At 43.2% G+C, this 22978-nt stretch overlaps 1 protein-coding gene across 1 annotated transcript in view; it reads right to left on the bottom strand.

Annotated features, from left to right (window-relative positions):
• GRB14 (growth factor receptor bound protein 14) overlaps positions 1 to 22978 on the bottom strand; it is a 708169-nt gene that overhangs the window by 31267 nt on the left and 653924 nt on the right. The gene's annotated exons all lie outside the window — the stretch shown is intronic.

Raw genomic sequence — 22978 nt, 5'->3', positions numbered from 1 at the left:
CAAATATCACTCTTGCAGTGACATTTGGAAAAACCATATTAACTTATATGCAAAATGGGCTGAGTAAAAAAGATACCTCTATAATATATGTTAAATGTGTCAGCGGATTTATACATTTTAAGAGTGTTTTTCATATTGCAAGATATTAGAGCCTTTCCTGGAAAGAGATATAATGAGAATCTCCAACGGTCTTATAAAAGTGTTTATTGATTAACAATCAAGGGAATGAATTATAGTGAAGGGTTAGCTCGCTCAAAGTTACTTGTAGAAGCAGTCTAAATGACACTGCTTACTCCCTCTCTGCCGTTCTCCAACTTTTTCAGTGCTCTCCAGTGCTTAATTTGTGCCAGTGGTTGTCGGTCGGCACATATATTAGGTCCCTAGGACCTTGCAGCTTTTCTTGTGGGTACAGTACTCTTTGTTTTCTGTACCCCGCGGAAGCTCTGGGTGCCTGAGGTGCCGTGCGGCTCTGTGTGCTTGACCACTTTGTTGCCCTCCACCCAGAAAGATCAGTTTTTGTCTGTGGTTGCTGACCACGTCTGGTCCAAGAACTAACAGAAAACAAGAAGCGGAAATATGAGGAAGAGAAGGGAAAGAAAAGGAAAGGCAGGAGCAGAAAAGTGAAAGTATGTAGGAAAGAGAAGGAATGCAAGAGGGAAGGAAAATAAGAGAAGGTTTTGTAGAGAAATAATAAGGGCAAAAAGGGAAAAACTGCAGAGAGAATGGGAAATAAGAGAAGGAAGGATAAAAGCAAAGAAGATGAGAAAAATGAGAAATAGAAGACAAGATGAAAGAAGGTGAACGAAGGGAAAGTAGGAAGAAAGAATGATAATGACTCACCAAGGACAGAAGACATGGAGAAAGGGAAGGAGGAAGAAAGCGTGGGTGAAACGAGAAAGTAATTAAACAAACGATGAAAGAGTAAATAGCGCAAGAAATTAAGATGTTCATACATTAAATGAACAGGTGAAGTAGGTAGAGCAGGGATCATCAAGTGAAGGAGGGGACTGCAAAACAAAAAAGCAGAGGGGCTGTACAGGACATGAGAGTGTTGTAAATAGAAGTCCTGAGCCGGATGTATTATTATGGTTTCTTTATTAAAGATAGTTGCAAGTCAAGTCTTCAAGATGGTAATAATAAAAGACCCACCAGGAGTGACCTCCTTGTCACTCAGCCTGCCTGGTGCCAACTGTCAGTAGAGACCAGGGCAAGCCCCCACCACTCCATGATGTCACCAAAGGTTCTAGTGGTGACATCATGTGGGTGACAATGAAAACCCACAGACAGAAAATAGGCAGGCTAAATATAACACATCTCCTTTCTTTAGGGAAATCAAAAAGATGAATAAGAATAAGTAAGATTAGCTTCAGTGTACACATCCATATAAAAGTACACAGTACATTCCAAAAATAGACCATTGAAAATAACGTACACATGGATATAAAAGTACACAACACATTCAAAAGATAGAGCATTAAGATATCAATAGCACTACCTTACATCTTAAGGTAATCAGTAACAAGTCCCAAAGGTAATAACTAACAAATGTCAAACACAACTATTCCCAAGTCCCATCCCCTTTCCTTGGGAAACACAAACACAAATTGATTTTGTGATAAAATGAAGTCCGCATTGCTCTGTAACGGGTACAACTCAGCCCGTGAACCACACCTTGGAGTACATATTGCTCCGCCACCAAATAAGTCAGGGTACTCACCACCCCTAAAACTAAATTTGGAGTACACTTTACTCTATCACGGAGTACATCTAACCCCGCAAACCACCTCTTGGAGTACATATTGCTCCGCCCCCAAATATGTAATGGGGTACTCACCATCCTCTAAACTAAAATCGGAGCACACTCTGCACCGTAACGGGGTACAACTCTCCCCGTGAACCACCTCTTGGAGTACACATTGCTCCCTCCCAAAATATGTAATGGGGTACTCACAACTCTTAAAACTAAAAAAAAAAGGAGCAGCACACTGTGCACCGTAATGGGGTACAACTCTCCCCGTGAACCATACCTTGGAGTAGCAATTGCTCCGCCCCCAAATATGTAATGGGGTACACTCCGTCTCCAAACAATTGATGGGGAACTCACCACCCCTGAACTAATTCAAATACCAGGGCACACAACATCCTAAGAACCACAACTCCATAACTAGGACACATATAGTCCCATGCACCTCACCCCGTGAACCTAAAACAATTTGAGCATTTAGCTTCCATCTCAAAAATAAAATAAAAACATCAAGGTATCTCTTTGAATTCAAACTTGAATATACCCAGCTATAATAAACACATCACCCCAAAAGTACACAACTTCACGCCACCCCCAGGACACAAAATTGCGGCACTCATCACTCTCTTGCCACTCACCACACCTGAAATTTACTGCATGAAATTAAACAGCAATGTCTACTATTGATTCACCATTGACCCCACACGGACAACAAGACAAACATTACATTGACCAGCAAAGTATTGCAAGAGAAAGTCTTGTACCCGGTGAGCGGTCTCTCACCCGAGGTAAGCATTGAACTGGGAATAGCTGCTCTGCAAAAGCTTCAAACGCCAGTATCCCATGTAGCAGTAGAGATGCAAAGTACCTTTTCTTTGAACCCCTGTATTGTCCAAAACGAACAGCCTCCAATCTTAACGGCATGGCCCAAAAACTGCTTGAATCGTGCAGAAAAAGGGCACCATCTGCCAGTTCTCTCAGCAGCAACCAACCAATCAAATAACCAAAAGTTTCATATAAACCCCAAAGGCTCGTTTCCTTGGTGATGCTCCCAACAAAGGCTCCTCCGTAATGCGACATCAGCCCAAGATGGCTGCACGCATCCTGCGTCACACCGGGTGGCTCTAGGGACGCCTCTGCAACCAAACGTGCAAGTGCAGCACAGGGAGGAATCACTACGTCACAGCTGAAACGCGAAGGTAGGTTTCTCACGTTCCTCGTGCACCTCTCTTTCAAACATGAAGGTGATAGTTAAGCATTTATGGCGCACTCGGCATTGCGCAGTTGAAATTAAGTTGGTTTAATAAACAAGAACCAAGTATTGTATGACTTGTTTTCCGCATGACCCCGCTCAGCCTCTGAAACACAGCCGTCGGATTTCTACTCATTCAAGCTCACTGCTCACGATCCCAACGGCCTCTTAACAACAGCACTGTGAATTAGTTTAGATGCTTGTCCTTCAGCATATCAAACTTTGCCTCTTACGCTCGATCACAGGCAGCGATCACAGTCTATAATAGCAGACCAAAAGCGCATGCTGAGTTCACCGCACCTCCACCTCCCAATCACTAGTAAAATGAAGGGTAGGACCTTGACAGTAGAGGAAGTGTGCTGTGCCTTGTGTTTAAAGTAGGTAGTGTCTGCCTATGAAACATATTGGGCACCTGCATCAATTTTTCTCTTTTACAAATAAAGCACTAGTGGTTTTCCTGAATGTTTGATCTCTTTTTTTACCCTGAGGTTAGGTAAGAGATGCAGAAGCTTTGGAACTCTCTTTTGGTTGTTTCCCCAACATATACATATATGCCTCTGCAGTTTAAAATCTTGCTCTGATTGTAGGTACACAGGGTGTAGATTTACTAAGATTTTGCGATGTGTTTGCATCACAAAAGGGACTCAAATCAGTGCAAAATCTTTTTTTCCCTATTTACTTTCCAGTGCTAGACTTGTTTAGCGCTGGAAAAAATGGAAAAGTAATGGGAAGCAGCGCAAAGTGCTGCTTCGCATCACTTTGCACCATGGGGATGTACAAAGGGCTGAGCGTGGGCGTTCTCATGCAACCACCCAAGGTTTCTCACACTTAACCCAATTTACTAAATGAAGTAGATTGGGTTTAGCATGAGAACACTGCACCCTTTTCAAGTAGGCACACATAAAGAGAAATGCTTTCATTTCTCCTTCCATTTCCTGATTTGCATGTGTGCTGCACTTTGCAGCACACATAAAAAGTGGGAAAAACTTAGTATTGTGTCTGGGCATCGGACTTTGTACTGAGGGTTACCTTTCCTGTACAAAAGCTATGCTAGACTAATGCACACAGCCTAGCGCTATGGTGCCGAGGTGTATGTGTGGTGCACAGCAGGTGTAATCAGCACTGGCGCAAGAGACAGAGGAGGAGAGAGCCATATCGCTGAAGATATGGTCCTCTCCTGCTCCCTCCCCGTCGCGCAACGCAGCGCAGCCTCGTGGGGGCTGCGCTGAATGATTTTTTTGTAAATCTCCCCCTCAGACTGAAACTGAGACTGTGTGCCCAATTGTGATGCAAATCATGGGAGTCACAGGCAGGAAGAATCCAACAATGGCCCCACCCTCTGTGATAAAGCTCATTGGGCACCAAGGATAATGAATCTGAGGTAGAACTTTATGCTTTTAAAAAACAAACTCTCACTTTGTGAATGTGCATCTGAGAAAAACCATAATGCTGTCTGGTCCACTTTACCACAATTACATGGTGGGGTGGGCCAGGCAGCATTAAGCATTGTTAGCAAAAGTGTATCAGTCAATGACAGATCACTGCAAGGGCTGCTGAGAAGCCTAAACTGGGCAGACAGGATGTGGCTGCTCTTAATGCAGTTTCTACGCCTGATCAGTCACTTGGCAGTCAGTACGTGGTGGTATTGATTCTCAGAGAAATTTATATTTTTTTCTTACGACATGCAACTGATAAAGTTCAATAAACTGTAAAAATATGTTACATAAAAGAAGAAAAATGTTAAAACCCGTCGGAATACTAATGCATTGAAGAAAAGGACTTGATGTTGTTCTCATATACATTTGAAAGATCTTTTAAGCATTCTAGATAACATTCCAATCAAAGCAACAAAAAACTGAGCTTACTTGTATGAAGATATTACTGATGAATGAAGTTGATGGTGAGCATGTTGAGTAAGTGTTTCTCCTGTCCCCATATAACTCATTTACAGCTTGAAACATCAAAAAGTGACTTAGGGTGTATGAAAATTCTACTTAAAGTCATCTTTGTTACGTTATGGTTGATATGTTGTAGTTTATATATAGCGCTTGATTATTGCATCTGGTATTGTTAGACCTGTCAGCCCGAAGGTGGTCTTCCCCAAAAAATGTTGCCTGATTGCCTCCAATTTTACTGAATTGTTGCTTCTATTGCCCTTAAGTTTCTGTGCGCTTGCCCATTGCTAACCAATGTTAAAGCGTGTGTTCTCATGGTCCTAAACATGGTTTGATTGGCATATCCACAATTGGTATATTTCATTTATTTACAAATCTCTAGTAATGTGCCCTACTTGTGCCCAGCGCCTATACATTAAAAGCTACTAGTGGGCATGCAGCAATTATTGTGCAACCCACTTAAGTAGCTCTCTAAACCTGTCTCAGGCCTGCCATTCCAGAGCCTGTGTGTGCACATTAAACTGCCATGTCATACCGGACCTGCATCATTTAAATCCAGAACCCAAAGTGCCTCCTGATCTGAAGCATCAGGGAGACAACAGGCTTCCAACTACCTTGAATCTGCACCTGGGCTCGGCCATCTGTGAGTCTTCCCTGCCAAGTGGTACCACCCAAGTCCTGGACACTTGCAAGTAGGCCTATTTTGCTTACTATAGCGTCCTCCCTGGCTAGATAGCCTGCAAAATGAACACACCACACACAGAGTTCAAAAGTCTTTATTCACCAGCATGCAATGTTAAACTGAGCTTCTCTTTATCTCCTAACCAGTAATGACCACATCTTATTACCTCCCCAAAATGGTTACATACATCTCTAATTGAGTCCGCCCAGAATTGTGGGGTCCTTATGCTCATTGTCTTAAGATATTACAATTGCAAGCCAAACTGACGCATCTTATCTGCTGAGTGGCGCACCCTTGAGCTGAATCGATGCGTCTCCTCAACTAAGCCGCCCAACAGCGAGCAGAACAGTTTCATTGCCCCTGCGTTGATTGGGCCCAGTGCATAAGGCCCACATCACCTTGCATCTTTTGAACTGATGCATCGCAGACAGTGCAGTACATCTCTGACCCAGGTCCTCGCATCCCTCGTCGACTGCAGCTTGATGATGATGCTAACCTCCACATAGTAGCTTCACAGCTCGTTGGAACTAACGCATCACCTCAGCTGCGCACTGCATTCTCAATGCTAGGACTTTACATCGCAAGCCCTGTTGACAAGATCCTCGATGTCTATGCAAAAGAACCCCGCTCCAAAGCCTTACCACATCTCAGAACTGGCGCATTGCTACAGCTGCATGAGGCTTCTTCGCATCAATGCTCTGTAACCAGGTTTTAAGGTATTTTGATCAGTGGGCCTACCCTAGTCCCTGTAGCTGATCCACGCTCCATCACAGTCAACCTGAACTTGTGACTTGGTGTGGGATCGTTTTTGTGGTATATTCACAGTTTTTCTGTTTGAAGGGTTGCACAAATACTTTACACATTGCCTCCAATCTTAGCCTGACTGTTCTGTGCCAAGCTACCACAGGGTGAGCAGAGGCTAATTTAGGGTTTGACTGCCTCGTACCCTGACTAGGATTGTGATGCTGTTTGATCAGGGCTCACACCCCAGTCAACCAGTAACCCATTTTCTAACAGGTATCTTGGTACTTATACTGATAGCTTGTCTTAATAAGCCTGAGGAATTAAAGACATCCTGAGTCAGGCAGGGTATCCTGACTACCTGATAAAGATCAAAGTTTTAGTTCTTTTCTGGAGAGTTCGATCATTCAGGAAGGTATTAACTTTGGAAGGAATTATGACAGGTTATCTGTCTGATATTGGGAGACTAAATAGCACAAACCAGCACCAACCCTGACATGAATTGTTAATTGATTTTCAAAAAGAAAATATTTAGCTGCAAGAAACATAAATCTACAAAACAGAGAAATAGTAGAGAAGGCTTCCACCATCCTGTGAATGGAATAAGATAAACAGGATGCAACTGTATACCTATATTGTTATGACCTTTACAACAGGTAGGGCTTTGCAAATTAAAACAAGCAAAAAGTCTAGTTTAATATTTGTAGAGTGTGTATATAGTGATTACCCCATGTAATTTATCTACTGTGATACATTTTGCACTGTGATTTGTAATACCAAAGGCAATGTTTTCAATGCAAAGCAACACATTGATTCAGGGTGAAAATTAGGGGTGGGCGGTGAGCTCCGGTCTGCCAGCAGAGTTTGTGGAGTTTGCCCACTCCATGATCAACTTGAAGCATGAAGTTTGACAAAACTCCGCCAAACAACAGACAGAGTGGAGTGTACCAGCACGCGCCCACAGGAATCAGGGTTATTGCAGCCCTTTTGGGGAGACAACATTTCCCCCTCCTCCAATAGAAAAATATATCCCCCCAGAACCTAGCCCACGAGGGGGGCAGAAAGAAAAGAAAGTGCAGGAAAATGTGCTTGTTTTTTTTTGTTGCTGCAGATTCTTCGAGAACTTGTTTCAGCATTTGGCTCCATGCAGGGTTCCTGTGGGACTTCAACCTCAGACCTCGGCAATAAGGGTATTCGTAAACTTTCCTGTTCTGTTTTTTTCTCCATTTGTGGGGGGACTTTGGCTGAGTCCCGAGTCGGCTGCCATCACTTCCTAGTTGAAGTGTTGGCAGCCAATCAGATTTCATCATGAGATCTGTCATATCCATGGAGGCTCCACATCCCTAGATATACATAGATCTTTTTTCTTCAATAACTCCAAAACCTTTAAACAGACTTGCACAAACTTACAAAAAGACAACTTTCTGCATCAATCTTTCAGCCAAATTTGGTGTAATTCTGTTCAGTGGTTGTAGTCAAGTTCAAAATCCCTATGGGAAATTGGATAGAGAAAATGCTTTTTAGGACCCCCCACTTTTTCTCAGACCCCACTTGATGAATCACCTCAAAACTTTCCAAACAGCAGCTGAAGCAAGTGGTAAACTAGTTTTTAAAATTTCGTGAAGATTTGTCAAATGGCGCCAAAGTTATTAGCATAGCTAAAAAACTTTTATTATGTTCACATGGTCCTAACCTTAACTACCTACTGGCAATCACCAGTAGGTAGTTATACTTAGGACCATGTTCCTATAGAAAAAGTGTTTTTTGACTTGCCTGTATCTTTGGTGTCATTTGAATAATCTTCACCAAATGTTCAATAAAAAAGTGTCATAGTGAGCCTTGTTGTGCATGGAAAGTTTCAGGGTCATCCGTCAAGTGGGGGGCTGAGAAAAAGGGAGGTGAACAAAAATATGGTTTACCCTTAATTCCCATAGGAGTTATGAACATGACTACATCTCATACCATTCAACGGAATTACAACAAATTTGGCAGAAAGTAAAATTTTGGTTCGCAGATCACTCTTCCAGTTATTTATTCATTCAGTAGTTGTTGAGGAATTTAAGGGAAAGCATATAAGGATGACTGGGTGAAGCCTAAGCACAGATCTAATGGTGATATCTGCACTTCAAACAGAAAGTGCTGTCAAACATTTTGGGACCAATATACACGATAGCTCCTCATTGAAATACATTGCAGTGATTGTCAGGTGTTGAGGGTCACAAAAAGGAGAAATAATGTATTGCTTGTACCATACTAATTTCAGGAACTGTGGTGTGTTCCAAGGTGTTTTTGCACTGTGAAAAAGCCTTCTGCTTAGGGTACATCAATCATGTTTTGGAGAAAACTGTTTTCTCATGATTTTCTGATAGAGGTTATGGAAGGTATACCAGAAAAGCTAAAGTTAGTGCATAGCTCCATAATAAATAAGTATCCCAAGATGACCACCAGAGAGAAAAGAGCTGAAATGTATTACAAATATCACCCACATATAGCCCAATGTCAGAAGTGTACAAAACACCTACTCATATTGGGCTCCATCATAAAAGTGGATGAAAAAAGGTACTAAGGGGCAGATTTACAAGCCCCTTGCGCCACTTTTGCATCATTTGTAACAAGGGGAAAATGACGCAATAGTGGTGCAAGGAGCTTGTAAATCTGCCCCCAACAATTCAGGAATGGAGTGACAAAATAAAAAACATTTATGATATGTTTTTATTTGCTGCCTTCCACACTATCAGAGGGAACAACGTTGAAAATGTTGCCCTTAATGGTTGCTTTGTGTGAGAGTGGTGTGCCATTCTTATGCTTGGTTTGTACATTTCCTGACAGTATTATATCTATCTGATAAGACCAAAAAATAATATTTGATCAATGAGCTCAATTTTCAGGTATGTGAATTACATTTAATTTGGAGAAAAACATGATTGAAAAGATGTATGTGAGAATGTTATAAGAGAGTATACATTTTATTTAGAAAATATTGGAACTATATGAGGTGCTGTATGAGTGGTGTTGTGAGTGACTTTGTATGTTGAATAACAGGTGAGTAAGACTCTTTATGAGTGTATGAGAATTTATATTTATAGTTTTTCTGATTTGCAGACCAGATGTGTGAGAAGTTGGTTCACAATCTGTTACTTTGAATTAGTATGTTGTACACTTGCTGTTTACTACATGGTGTATTTGGTAGTGAGAAAACTGTAGATTAAGAGTTACATTTTTAGTTATGAAGGCATTAGATTTGGAAATATTTACGTGTTTATATGCGGTGTTGTTCTCAAAGAGTGCTTTTCTTTGAATTCTCGCTAGTGTGGTTCTGTTACTCTGCTCTGTCACACAGCTACAGAAACAAATATGCATGCAGTCACCTACCCAGAAACTACTTGTGCATGCAGCAAATTCAAACATAGTTGCAGTCACATCTATATTGCTCTCTTTTCTGTAACACAGGCACTGAGGTATTTTTTTATAACCCTTCCATAGATATGTAGCAAGCCACAGAGATACTAAAATAGACAATCACAATCCGCCACATTTACTTAAAGGTCTCATGGCACTGCTTCAGGTGTACTCCTAAAATTCCTCAGATATGTTGGCAAGTACTGGGACAACCTTCTCATTCATTTAGAGAATGACTCTCCCAAACATGGGCGATGCTTGGTAGTACAGGTAGTACAGGTCCTGTGTGTGCACTTTGGTTTATAGCTTAAATTGCCATGAAAAAGCTGTTTGTCAAGTCTTATTCCCAGTTTTTGCATGCTGGGTTGTGCTTAAAAGATGGGAGATGTTCTTTTCAGTTCACGAAGTTACTTTCCCCTTTGCTAAGTAGTACATAGAGTAGGGGGTCTCTAAAGCAACTGATGTACATGTTCAGAAAAAAATAAAGCCTCTGCTTCAGCTTTTGAGACAGCTATAGAAGCACATATAGATTCAGTCACTAACCAGAAACTATTTATACATGCACCAGACTCAAAGGTAGTTGCAATCACACCTACGTAGCTCTGATTTGCCTAACATAGACACAGACAGATTTCTGCACCCACTTACATGCACATTTCCACAGCCATAGCTCTATTACAACAGGTAGTTACATACCATCACATTCAAGTAAACATCTCATGGAACTGATAGAGGTGTATTTGTATATTCCCTCAGATATGTAGGCAAGTACTGACATAATCTTCTCAACCATGCAAAGAAATGGTATTTCAAAATCAGTGATGGCTACTAGTACAGGACCTATTTGTGCACTATCACTGAAAGCTTCACTTGGCACATTATAGGTGGTTCTGAAGATTCAAACCCACGTTTTAGTACACTTCTAAGATATGCTATACGTATGCCATAAAGGATGCTGTTTTGTGCTCAAGAGATTGACAGATGTCCTTTGAGTTGAATATTGTTACTTGAGCACTTGTATGCCCCTATGCGAAGTACTACTTTGAGTATGGCATCCCTAGAACAATTGATATAGATGTTCACAAAAGCATAGAGCCTCCTTTTCTGTTTCAGAGACTGCTACAGAAGCACTTATACATTCAGTCACTCATCAGAAACTATTTTTGCATGCTGCAGACTCCAAGGTAGTTGCAGTGACACCTACATATCTATCTATTGCCTAACACAGGCACTTAAGTATTTATGGAGCCACGTACGTAGACATTTAGGCAGTCATGGAGGTTTTATAGCAGGTAGTTACATACCAGCACATTTACTTAAAAATTCATATCACTGATCAAGTTGTACTACTACACTCTTTGATATATGTAGGTAGGTACTGACATAACCTTCTCAACCATGTTCAGAAATAGTCCCTCAAACGTGGGTGATGGTTAATAGTGCAGACCCTGGTTGTGCTCTCCAACAGCAAGCTTTACATGGCATGGTAAAGGTATTTCTCAGCCCTTTCAAAAACCCATGTACCCATTCACTGACCCACTTAGGTACTCATGCACCCACTTAGACATGTACCTAAATAGTCAGAGACTGGGTGTGTGATGCACCCAATCACACACCCAGTGAGGCAATCACACTCTCAGTTAATCAGTTAAACACTAATTTTCAATGTGTTACACGTAGGAAATAGATTTTTTTTAAACTTAGAAAACCAAAGGATACAGGGCTACTAAAGTTACGAAATGGAATTTAAAAAACCTTAGAAATTGACTGAAAAAAACAAAGGTTACAGGGACATTATAGTTAGGAAATTGAATTAAAAAAAAAGTATAAATTCACCAAAAAAACAAAGGTTAGAGGGAAGCTATATTTAGCACACATTTCTCTCATACGAAACCAGTAAATTACAGCATTTATAGTTAAACGACCTAACTATGACTTACGTCCCCATAAAACACTGCGTATGACCTCACATATTACATCACTCATGACATGGTCATTGACTTCACTGATGACATCTCAAATTACATCACCCAGTAGCTGTTAAATATATATCCCTTACTATAAATTATATACTAAGATACTACAAAACTTATAGTATGTGCCTTACTAAAGATTAATACTATTTGTAACACATATTATGCAAGTGGCTGTATGACTATGTGTATCTATGTGTTAGTAGATGTCTGAGTAGCTCTATGGGTGTGTGAGTGGTTGTATGAGTGAGTGAGTGGCTGAGTGGATGGCTGTAAGGATGAGTGAGTGACTGACTGTGTTTATGGCTTTGTGGGTGAGTGATTGAGTGTGTCAGTTGTGTATGGCTGAGTAAGTGAGTATTGGAGAGGTTATATAGGTGAGTGATAGGATGGGTAAGTAGCTGTATGAATAAGTGAGTGGGTGTGTAAGTGGTATATGGATGAGTGTGTGGATGTGCGAGTGACTGTATGAGTGATTGAGTAAATATGAGAGTAGCTGTATGGGTGAGTGTGTGCTTGTGTCAGTGACTGTATAGGTGAGTGAGGACATGTGTTAGTATCTGTATGGGTGACTGACTCAGTGTGTGAGTGGCATTGTGGATGACTGAGTGGGTGTGTGATTGTCCGTATGACTTTATGGCTGGATGTGAGTGAGTGGGTGTATGAGTTGCTGTGTGTGTGAGTTAGTGGTTGAGCTGCACATGCAGCTCCCTGGATCTCAAAGCAATTTGTCTGCTTTCTTGCTCGCTTCACAAAGAGCAGTGAAACAGACACATGCTTCGCTTTCAGCAAGCAAGAGCATTTTCTGCTTTCACTTGCTAAATGTGGACCAGTGTGGACCGATGTTTGCTAGGGCTTGGCAGGAATGGTGCCCCCACTAAACCATAGCAAACTGCAATGTCCTGGGGTTAGGTACCTTGGGACATTGCTGGAGCTGGCCCAAGGGGGGTGGCTTGCCGAAGAACTACCTAGAGCTCCGGGGGGGCGTGCGCCCCCCCTCCTTTCTTTCATGATACCCAAGGAGGTGGTGGTACCCAGGGCCTTGGGTCCACAACAGACCCCCTTAATTACTGTGAAACCAAAGGGGATGATGGATGGAGTGTTAAACATTGCAAGCACTCACCCCCAGTCAACTGATCTGGGTTTAATCCATCATCATTCTTTAGCTCACTCTGCCACCCCAGTTCAGACATGGCCATGTGCAAACCAGTTTGACCCAGTGCCTCATGGGAACAGTACAGCCCAAACTGCCAAGCAATGTCTTCCCTGGACTGGAAACAAGCATCCTGGGACCGGTTTCTGGCTAATCAGCGGTCATCAGCCAGACTAGCTTGAATCCAGTGGCAAAGTGAGCAAGGGACCCACGTCTGGGCATACCCTGCCAACTTAGGGCGAACAAAGCAAAACCAAAGGGGATGATGGACGGAGTGTTGAACATTGCAAGCACTCACCCCCAGTCAATTGATCTGGGTTTAATCCATCAGCATTCTTTAGCTCACTCCGCCACCCCAGTTCAGACATGGCCATATGCAAATCAGTCTGACCCTGTGCCTCATGGGAACAGTTCAGCACGTGCTCTCCATGCCACTGGAATTAAGCTGTCCTGGCTGAAGAGGGGTGAAACCCCGAAACTGGTCTTAGGATGCTTGTTTCCAGTCCAGAGAGGACCTGGCTTGGCAGTTCTGGCTGGACTGTTACCATGAGGCACAGGGTCAAGACTGATTTGCATATGGCTGGGTTCAAACTGGAATGGCATGGTGAGCAAAAAAATGATGGATTTAGGCCCAGATCTCTGTACTGGGGTGAATGCATGACATTGTTCTGCATTCTGTCCATCAATAGTTCTTTCTGCATTTGTCACCCCAAGTGGGACGGGTATGCTCAGACGTGGGTCCTGTGCTCTCCATGCCACTGGAATGAAGCTATCCTTGCTGAAGAAGGGTGAAACCCCAAAACCGGTCCTAGGATGCTTGTTTCCAGTCCAGGGAGGACCTGGCCTGGCAGTTCGAGCTGCATTATTCCCATTGGGCGCAGGGTCAAGACTGATTTTCATATGGCTGGGTCCAAACTGGAATAGCATGGTGAGCAAAAAAACTATGGATTTAGGCCCATATCTCTGTACAAAGGTGGATGTATGACATTATTCTGCATTCTGCCCATCAACTGTTGTTTTTGGTCTTAATTATTTGATTTGTGCACCAAGGTGGTGGTCCCTGGGGCTGTGGGAGAGATCATGGGCCTCACGCACATTTTGGTTTAATAATGTATGTGCCCAGGGAGGTGGTGCTCCTTGGGCAGCAGGGGAGGCTAGAGGGCCTTCCCCACATTTCTTTTAAAAGAATCAGTGTGCCCCAGGGACATGACAGTCCCCGGGGTAGCGGGAATCTGGGTGGGCCACATCGAGATTCCTATTCTTAAGTGCCCTAGTGATGAGGCAGGCCCCAGGGCAGCCGGGGTGGCCAAGCGGGACCTCCGCATTTCTAGTATTGAATGCCCTGGGGAGGTGGTGGTCCATGGGGCTTGGTGTAAGCCTAACAGGGGGCCCCATGAGCCCCTTCCTTCATTTTGTTCATGCCCCGGGATTTGGTCAACCAAGGGGCTGTGAGTCCACCTGTAAATTCACCGCAAAATTGACATTGAAAAAAATACTTTTTTCTCCCACCATATCTAGGTTGTCAAGGTATTCCTACCAATCCCCCCTTTTCATAAGCTTTAACTTGTTTTAGGACTTTTAAGATGATGGTCAACAATTCCTGGTTGAAGTGTTGGCAGCCAATTAAATTTTAGAAGGATCTGCAAGTCCACTGCAAAGATATCCACATCTCTTTTTTTAAAACCTTTATTATCTTTGAAACTACTGAACAGATTTACACCAAATCACAACAAATTGGCTTTCTGGACCAACATCTAATGTTCTTCCAAATTTGGTGTAATTCCATTCAGCAGTTCGACCTGTAGTCGTGTTCAAGAAATGAAAAATCCCCATAAAAATAACATGGGTAAAATGCGTTTTGGGCCCCCCTTTTCTCTTAGCAAACATATGACGGTTTCATGATTTTTCCTATGGAAACTTTGGTCCCAACTATAACTGTGAATAAATTAACTTTGTTCCCCCTCTGCAAACGCACCAGGCGGCTGCGTTGCAGAGAGGTGTAATTAGGCCACACCTCTTTTTACAACTCTCTGCAAGGCAGCCCCCTGGCGCACCCTGGAGGTTCCTGACCCCCTAGGCCTGCTCATGGGGTTCCACAAGTACCCCAAGGCCTTCATGCGTAGGGTACGCGTACCCTGCTGATCCCAAAAACAATTAAGGCACCATTCTGCAAACGCGCCCCCAGGAATGTTTGCAGAGGGGGAAATAATTCCCCTTGAATACTGGGGTTCCCTGGGGCCAAGTAGCCCACCAGGAACCTCCAGTATGCGCCAGGGGGCTGCCTTGCAGAGACGTGTAAAGAGGCCAGTCCCCTTTTTAGACCTCTCTGCAACCCAGCACCCTGGAGCATATTGGAGGTTCCTGGTGGGCCAGTTGACCCCCAGGGACCCCCAGTATTCAAGGGGAATTAGTTCCCCCTCTGCAAACGCGCCAGGGGGCTGTGTTGCAGAGATGTGTAAAGAGGCCACACCCCTTTTTACACCTCTCTGCAACGCAGCCCCCTGGCGCATACTGGAGGTTCCTGGTGGGCTAGTTAGCCCCCAGGGATCCCCAGTATTCAAGGGGAATTAGTTCCCCTCTGCAAACGTGCCAGGGGGCTGTCTTGCAGAAACATATAAAGAGGCCACGCCCCTTTTTACACCTGTCTGCAAGGCAGCCCCCTGGTGCATACTGGAGGTTCCAGACCCCCTAGGCCTGCTCAGGGGGTCCCACAAGGACACCCAAGGCCTAAACATTATTTATTTATTTATTTTAAATCATGGGATACACGTACGCTGCCCATCCCCCAAAAAATAAAGGCACCACTCTGCAAATGCGCCCCCTGGCGCGTTTGGAGAGGGGGAACTAATTCCCCTTGAATACTGGGGGTCCCTAGGGGCCAAGTAACCCACCAGGAACCTCCAGTATGCGCCAGGGGGCTGCCTTGCAGAGATGTGTAAAGAGGCCACGCCCCTTTTTACACCTGGTGGGATAGTTGGCCCACAGGGACCCCAGTATTCAAGGGGAATTCGTTCCCCCTCTGAAAATGTGCCAGGGGGCTGCCTTGCAGAGACGTGTAAAGAGGTGTCATCAGTGATGTCATGAGTGATGTCACTGATCATGTCGTGAGTGATGTAATATGTGACGTCTGCCCTGTTCCCATGATGCACTGGGCCAGGGACAGACTGATTTGCATATAGCCAGGTTCTGAGCTGGGATGGGGCAGTGAGATAAATAACGGTGATGGATCAAGCCCTGATCTTTGGACTGGGTAAGAGTGGTCTGTTTAACTCAGACACTCTGTTCATCACCACCCCCTTTTTGTAAATCGTAATATGTGACGTCATCAGCAGTGCATTGTGGGCGCGCAAGTTATAGTTAGCTGAACTAACTATAACGAGGGAATTTAAATGGTTTTGTATGAGTGAAATGTCCAGCTAACTATAACATGTATGAAACCTATGTTTTTTTCAATGAATTTCTATGTTTTTTTAAGTGCTAATTCCTAACTATAACATGTGTGAAACCTATGTTTTTTTCAATGATTAAATATATATATATATATATATATATATATATATATATATATATATATATATATATATATATATATATATATATATATATATATATATATATTACCTACTGGCGGTCGCCAGTAGATAGTTATAGTTAGGATTGGTTACCATAGGAAATTCTGAACATTCTATTGGGAATAACTTTGGCGCCGATTGAGGGATCCGCCTGTAATTTTCCTTAAAATGGTCTCGCTGCGCTCCACTCCTTCCCTGAAAGCTTCGGGGGGATTCGTGAAGTGGGGCTGAGAAAAAAAGGGGGTCCCAAAACGTGTTTTCTCCATGTTAATTTCCATAGGACGGTCTGACAAGTCTACAGCCCGAACCGCTGAACGGAATTATGCCAAACTTGGCAAAATTGTAGGGACTGGTACGCAGATGTGCCTTTGCTATGTTTGGTGAAAATTGCTCCAGTGGTTTTTATGAAAATTAGGTTAAAAAACACATATATATCTATAGGTGCGCTGCCGGCGCTCCCCGATGTGCGTACCGGGGAGCGCACACGGCGCGCTACGGGAGTGTGCGAGCGAAAGCTGGTTGGCTGTCGGGTGTCTGTCAACATTCTAAACAGTCCGGAGAGTCCGCCATCTTGTGTCTCGGTAGAATCGAGACACAAGAGGTGAAAAATGAAAGGGGGATATAATTAAAAGGGGGCAGAGTAGACACCCTCTCACCCCCTAGGTTTTCTGAGGGGGGCCTTGAAGGACCATGAAGGGCTAAAAAACTTTTTATTTTTTTATTTTTGCGGGGTGAGCACTGGCGGCGCTCCCCGGTACGCTCTCCCGTAAGCGGACCCTGAGTGCCCACGGGGAAAAAGAGTGTAAAAAAAATAGAGAAAAAAAAATGTTGAGTGTTTAGAGGAAAGTGAGGCATTGCTGGAGTGTGACAAAAAAATGATGCAACTCCAGCAATGCATCCTTTCAAATGGGGCCGGGCTCATGTGAAAGGGCCGGCATCAGTCTTACGCCTGCTGTGAAACAGGCGCAAGATTTGGACGCAACAGCGTCATAAAAGTGACACAGTGATATCTCTCAGATTTCACTGCGTCACCTCTACAACCCTTTCTTGCGTCTATACACCCCTTTTGTATATATTACACCTGACGTAGGTATAATGTGGCGCAGGGGTTTACAAAGTGACGCATCTACCTAGATGCGTTACTTTGTAAATATGACTCAATAAGGTGCATTTTTAACAGCACTGGTGCGTCACAAAAAGTGACGTACCGGTGGCGTAAAAGTGACACATGGCCTCATAAATGAGGCCTTCAATCTTCTACTCATGCGTCATATTAATTATATGACGCATTATGTCGTAAGTACTTACAGGTACGTCAGTATTTCAGACGTATCTGTAAGCGCAAAAGTGATGCATTGCTGGAGTGTGTCACAAAAATGATGCAACTCCAGCAATGCATCCTTTCACATGGGGCCAGGCCCATGTAAAAGGGCCTGTATCAGTCTTACGCCTGCTGTGAAACAGGCGCAAGATTTGGATGCAACAGCGTCATAAAAGTGACGCAGTGATATCTCATAGATTTCACTGCATCACCTCTACAACCCTTTCTTGCGTCAATACACCCCTTTTGTATACATTACACCTGACGTAGGTATAATGTGGCGCAGGGGTTTACAAAGTGACGCATCTACCTAGATGCGTCACTTTGTAAATATGACTCAATAAGGTGCATTTTTAACAGCACTGGTGCGTCACAAAAAGTGACGTACCGGTGGCGTAAAAGTGACGCATGGCCTCATAAATGAGGCCTTCAGTCTTCTACTCATGCTTCATATTAAATATATGATGCATTATGTTGTAAGTACTTACACATACGTCAGTATTTCAGATGTATCTGTAAGCGCAAAAGTGATGCATTGCTGGAGTGTGTCACAAAAATGATGTAACTTCAGCAATGCATCCTTTCACATGGGGCCAGGCCCATGTGAAAGGGCCTGCATCAGTCTTACGCCTGCTGTGAAACAGGCGCAAGATTTGGACGCAACCGCATCACAAAAGTGACACAGTGATATCTCATAGATTGCACTGCGTCACCTCTACGACCCTTTCTTGCGTCAATACGTCCCTTTTGCATACATTACACCTGACGTAGGTATAATGTGGCGCAGGGGTTTACAAAGTGACGCATCTACCTAGATGCGTCCCTTTGTAAATATGATTCAATAAGGTGTATTTTTAACAGCACTGGTGCGTCACAAAAAGTGACGTACAGGTGGCGTAAAAGTGACGCATGGTCTCATAAATGAGGCCTTCAGTCTTCTACTCATGCGTCATATTAATTATATGATGCATTATGTCGCAAGTACTTACAGACGTCAGTATTTCATACGTATCTGTAAGCGCAAAAGTGATGCATTTCTGGAGTGTGTCACAAAAATGATGCAACTCCAGCAATGCATCCTTTCACATGGGTACAGGCCCATGTGAAAGGGCCTGCATCAGTCTTATGCCTGCTGTGAAACAGGCGCAAGATTTGGACGCAACAGCGTCATAAAAGTGATGCAGTGATATCTCATAGATTTCACTGCGTCACCTCTACGACCCTTTCTTGCGTCAATACGTCCCTTTTGCATACATTACACCTGACGTAGGTATAATGTGGCACAGGGGTTTACAAAGTGACGCATCTACCTAGATGCGTCACTTTGTAAATATGACTCAATAAGGTGCATTTTTAACAGCACTGGTGCGTCACAAAAAGTGAGTACCGGTGGCGTAAAAGTGACGCATGACCTCATAAATGAGGCCTTCAGTCTTCTACTCATGCATCATATTAAATATATGACGTATTATGTCGCAAGTACTAACAGATACGCCAGTATTTCAGACGTATCTGTAAGCACAAAAGTGATGCATTGCTGGAGTGTGTCACAAAAATGATGCAACTCCAGCAATGCATCTTTTCTTACCCTTTTCTACATTTTCTTTGAATATCCACATTCCCCATGTTCACTCTCCTTCTCCTTACTTTCCTTCCCAACACTCACTTTCTTTCAGTCCCCCTACTTCACTTCTTTTCTCCTCTCATACCTTTCTGTTCTTTCTTACTCATTTTGCTCTCCTTTATCAATGTACTCCACTTCACTTATTATTTTTCATTTAAGCTCTTTGATGAGAATTGGAGGTAGTTCTGAAAAGAACTTTTTTTTTTCTTCTTTTTTCTTTTTTTAGAACAAAAACAAAAACAGGGAATGGAAACTGCTCAACAGGAGCAAAAAAAAAAATGTTGGGCTGGTAACGGCAGCGATGGTTTTCCAATGCTCGAACCATGAGCAGAGCACTTTGCTCCCCATAGCAAAGTAGCTGATCACAGTCTCTGCATTTAAGGACACCTTTGTTAAATGCAGGCTGAATGTTCGGAACCAGCTCTTGTGTTCTGTCCCTCACCGATGTTGTTGTTCTTCCGGTTGATGTAGAGGCCTCATCACTGGGAACCTCTTGTGCCAGAGCCCTGACACTTTCCGGGGCAAAATTCTGGGGGTGCCTCCTCTCCACTTGGCGAATCATTGTGGAGTTACCAAAATAATATTTTTTAGTGGGGTCACCCCGTGACAGGACTGTGTGACAGATCCTGCACCCCACTTTTGGAGCATTTACCTTCTTCTGGTCATCAGGTATAGAAAAACATTTCCAGATGAAATGTTCTTTCACCTTCGGCTGAGGAGGCTCTTCATCGATGAAATCATTGGTGTCATCTTCACTGCTGGATGGTCTGGCAGCCATGATAATCCAAGCTATCCAACAAAGAACCGAGAGCAAAAAGGCAGGTCTTGCAGTCACAAAAGTGAAAGAAGAAGTGAAGGAAATGGGTGGGGATTTCATTCTTTGTAAAAAAAACTGCTAGCAACCAATGAAAAGTGTTATTTTAAGGTCACATGACTTGCCGCGCTTACGCTGCGTGCACCGAAGCGCTTCCGGGGGCGCTTACGCGGCGCGAACGTAGGCGCTTTCGGGGCACATACGAGGCGCAAACGAAGGCGCTTCCGGGGGCGCTTACGCGGCGCGCCTAAGTGACGTTTTGATAGTTTCACGGAAATGCTAAATCATTTTCATTTCGTAAATCAAAAATACTGCTTTTATATGTATGGTACTAAATGTCTTGCGTTATTATTTACTTTTCATTCATATTTTTTTACACAAACGCAGAAGTAGCTCTCTGGGTGCGCTCTCCGGAGAGCTTACTGGTGCGCGCACCCAGAGCGCCCCAGGAAAAAATGATTAAAAAAAAAAAAACAACATTTAAAGAGTATTGTTATTATAAAAAAAAAAATATTAATACTTACACAAAACAGCAAATAAAAAAAATAAAAATCATAGGTTACAAACTCGATATAGAAAGGAATTAGCATTTAAAAAACCATTGAAATTCACTGAAAAAACCATAGCTTTCACACCAGTTATAGTTAGCTGAACAGTTTACTCGTACAAAACCATTGAAATTCCCACGTTATAGTTAGTTGGACTCACTATAACTCGCACGCCCGCAATCCACTGCTGATGATGTCACATAATACATCATTCATGACATGGTCAGTGACATCACTGATGACTTCACTGATCTGGAGATGTGGGCCCCCATGCCACCAATGTAAACACCCATTATTCCTCAACTTTCTTTCCGCATACCATGACTCCGCAATGCCATTAGAACGCATGGCATTACATTTTATATGCTTTTACCACGCATACATTTACAAAATTAGTTGTAAATGCGTGAATGGTAAAAGCATGTTTTTTTAATGTTTGGATAAGGTAAGTATGGGTATAGGGGTATATGTTTTGGGCTACTGAGGTATATGTTTTGGGGTGTTTGGGTGTTTTAAGGTTTTAGATATAGTTTTGGGTTATGGGGTACAGGGGTAGTGTTAGGGTTTAGGGATAGGTATGGGTTTTGGGGTACAGGGGTATTTTTAGGGTTCAGGGCTAGGTTTGGGTTTTGGGGTATAGGGGTATTTTTAGGGTTCAGGGGTAGGTTTGGGTTTTGGGGTACAGGGGTATTTTAAGGGTTCAGAGCTAGGTTTGGGTTTTGGGGCACAAGGGTATTTTTAGGGTTCAGGGCTAGGTTTGGGTTTTGGGGTACAGGGGTATTTTAGGAATCAGAGGTCATTTGGGTTTTCGGGTACAGGGGTATTTTTAGGGTTCAGGGCTAGATTTGGGTTTTGGGGTCACTGGGAGCGCAGGGCAAGCACACCCGGAGCTGGAATGTACAGAACCTAGGAAGAAAAAACAATGAAATATTGGGCACAATGCTCGCTTTTTTTTCCCGTAATCCCGCGCCCCGCACACGCCCATGCCCCCAGCACACGCCCACAGCACACAATATGAGACATGGCATGAAGGGCGGAACGTACCACACCCCCCCAGCGTTTGTCACGCCCCCAGCACACGCCCACAGCACAACGCAGACACGCCCACAAGAGACTACTTTGCTGGCACAATTCTTTTACCTTTTAAATGTATATGTTGGGCGTCTGCAAAGCCTATGTCCTTCTGCTGCAACTGCCCTTTCCAATGTATTGGGTGTTGTGTTTGGTGCTGTGGTTCCTGAGATTACCCGCCTCAAAGGTTTGGGCTCTCTCTTTATTACATTAGTATAGATTGCTTTTTTGGCACCGGGGGGTCCCTGTGGGGCCCCCCTAGAGGCCTAGGTGATCACAGTGTTTCTACCCTGCCCCCTTTTCCTCAAGTTTTTTCTGTGACTCAGTTGAACCGTGACGCAAAATGGCCCGCTAACACTTCCTGGTTAAAGTTTTTGCAGCCAATCAGAGCAGTGCATTTCACTGCACGAGCACGTCTTTGTTTGCGAAGGCTTCACAATCTGAGAAATCACTATAATTTTGGCCTTAAATTTCTCAAAAACTACTAAACGGATTTACACCAAACTAGGCAAAAGGCACTTCCTTAAATTAACGTCAGCCTCCCTGCCAAATCTGGTCCCGAACAGCTGAAGTCCATTCAGCTGTTCGGGCTGTAACTGTGGCTAAAGGTTCCTATGGGAATTAACATTACAAACGCACACTTATTTCTTGCCCCAAATTCTCAGTCACCACTGCAAGGATCACCCCAAAATTTCCATTACAACCAGAACCTACCTTGAATTTTTTTTTCAAAAACTTCATGAAGATTTGTCAATCAAAGCCAAGTTATAGGCAAGAAAAAAATGCTTTTCCTGTTGACTGCCACTAGGTAATATATGCATTATATTTACTTAGCTATTTATATTTACCGTCACAGTATTCTGGGAGTTGATATTTATGCCACAATATTTTGGCAAATTGTTATTTTTCACCTGGATATTTTGACATACTCTCCCTCTAAGTTTCAGATGGTGACATAACTAGAGGCATATGATTGTTTTTTCCTACTGAGATTTTTTCCAGTCCTGCCAATAAAGAGACGGATATTACATATATTAGGAAAGAAAGATGGCTAAAGAATAAGGGTGTTCTAAAGACTTCACTAAGTTGCTCTTTTTTAAAATGAGAAATGTTTTAGAATCCTGCTTATACACAGAACCAGCAAAATCAGCATATATACAGTATGCCAATATCTGCTGAGGTGTGGCTT

This window comes from Lissotriton vulgaris, chromosome 2_1, assembly GCF_964263255.1.
Source record: "Lissotriton vulgaris chromosome 2_1, aLisVul1.2, whole genome shotgun sequence".
Taxonomy (NCBI): Eukaryota; Metazoa; Chordata; class Amphibia; order Caudata; family Salamandridae; genus Lissotriton; species Lissotriton vulgaris.
This window is presented reverse-complemented; position numbering and strand designations above follow the sequence as displayed.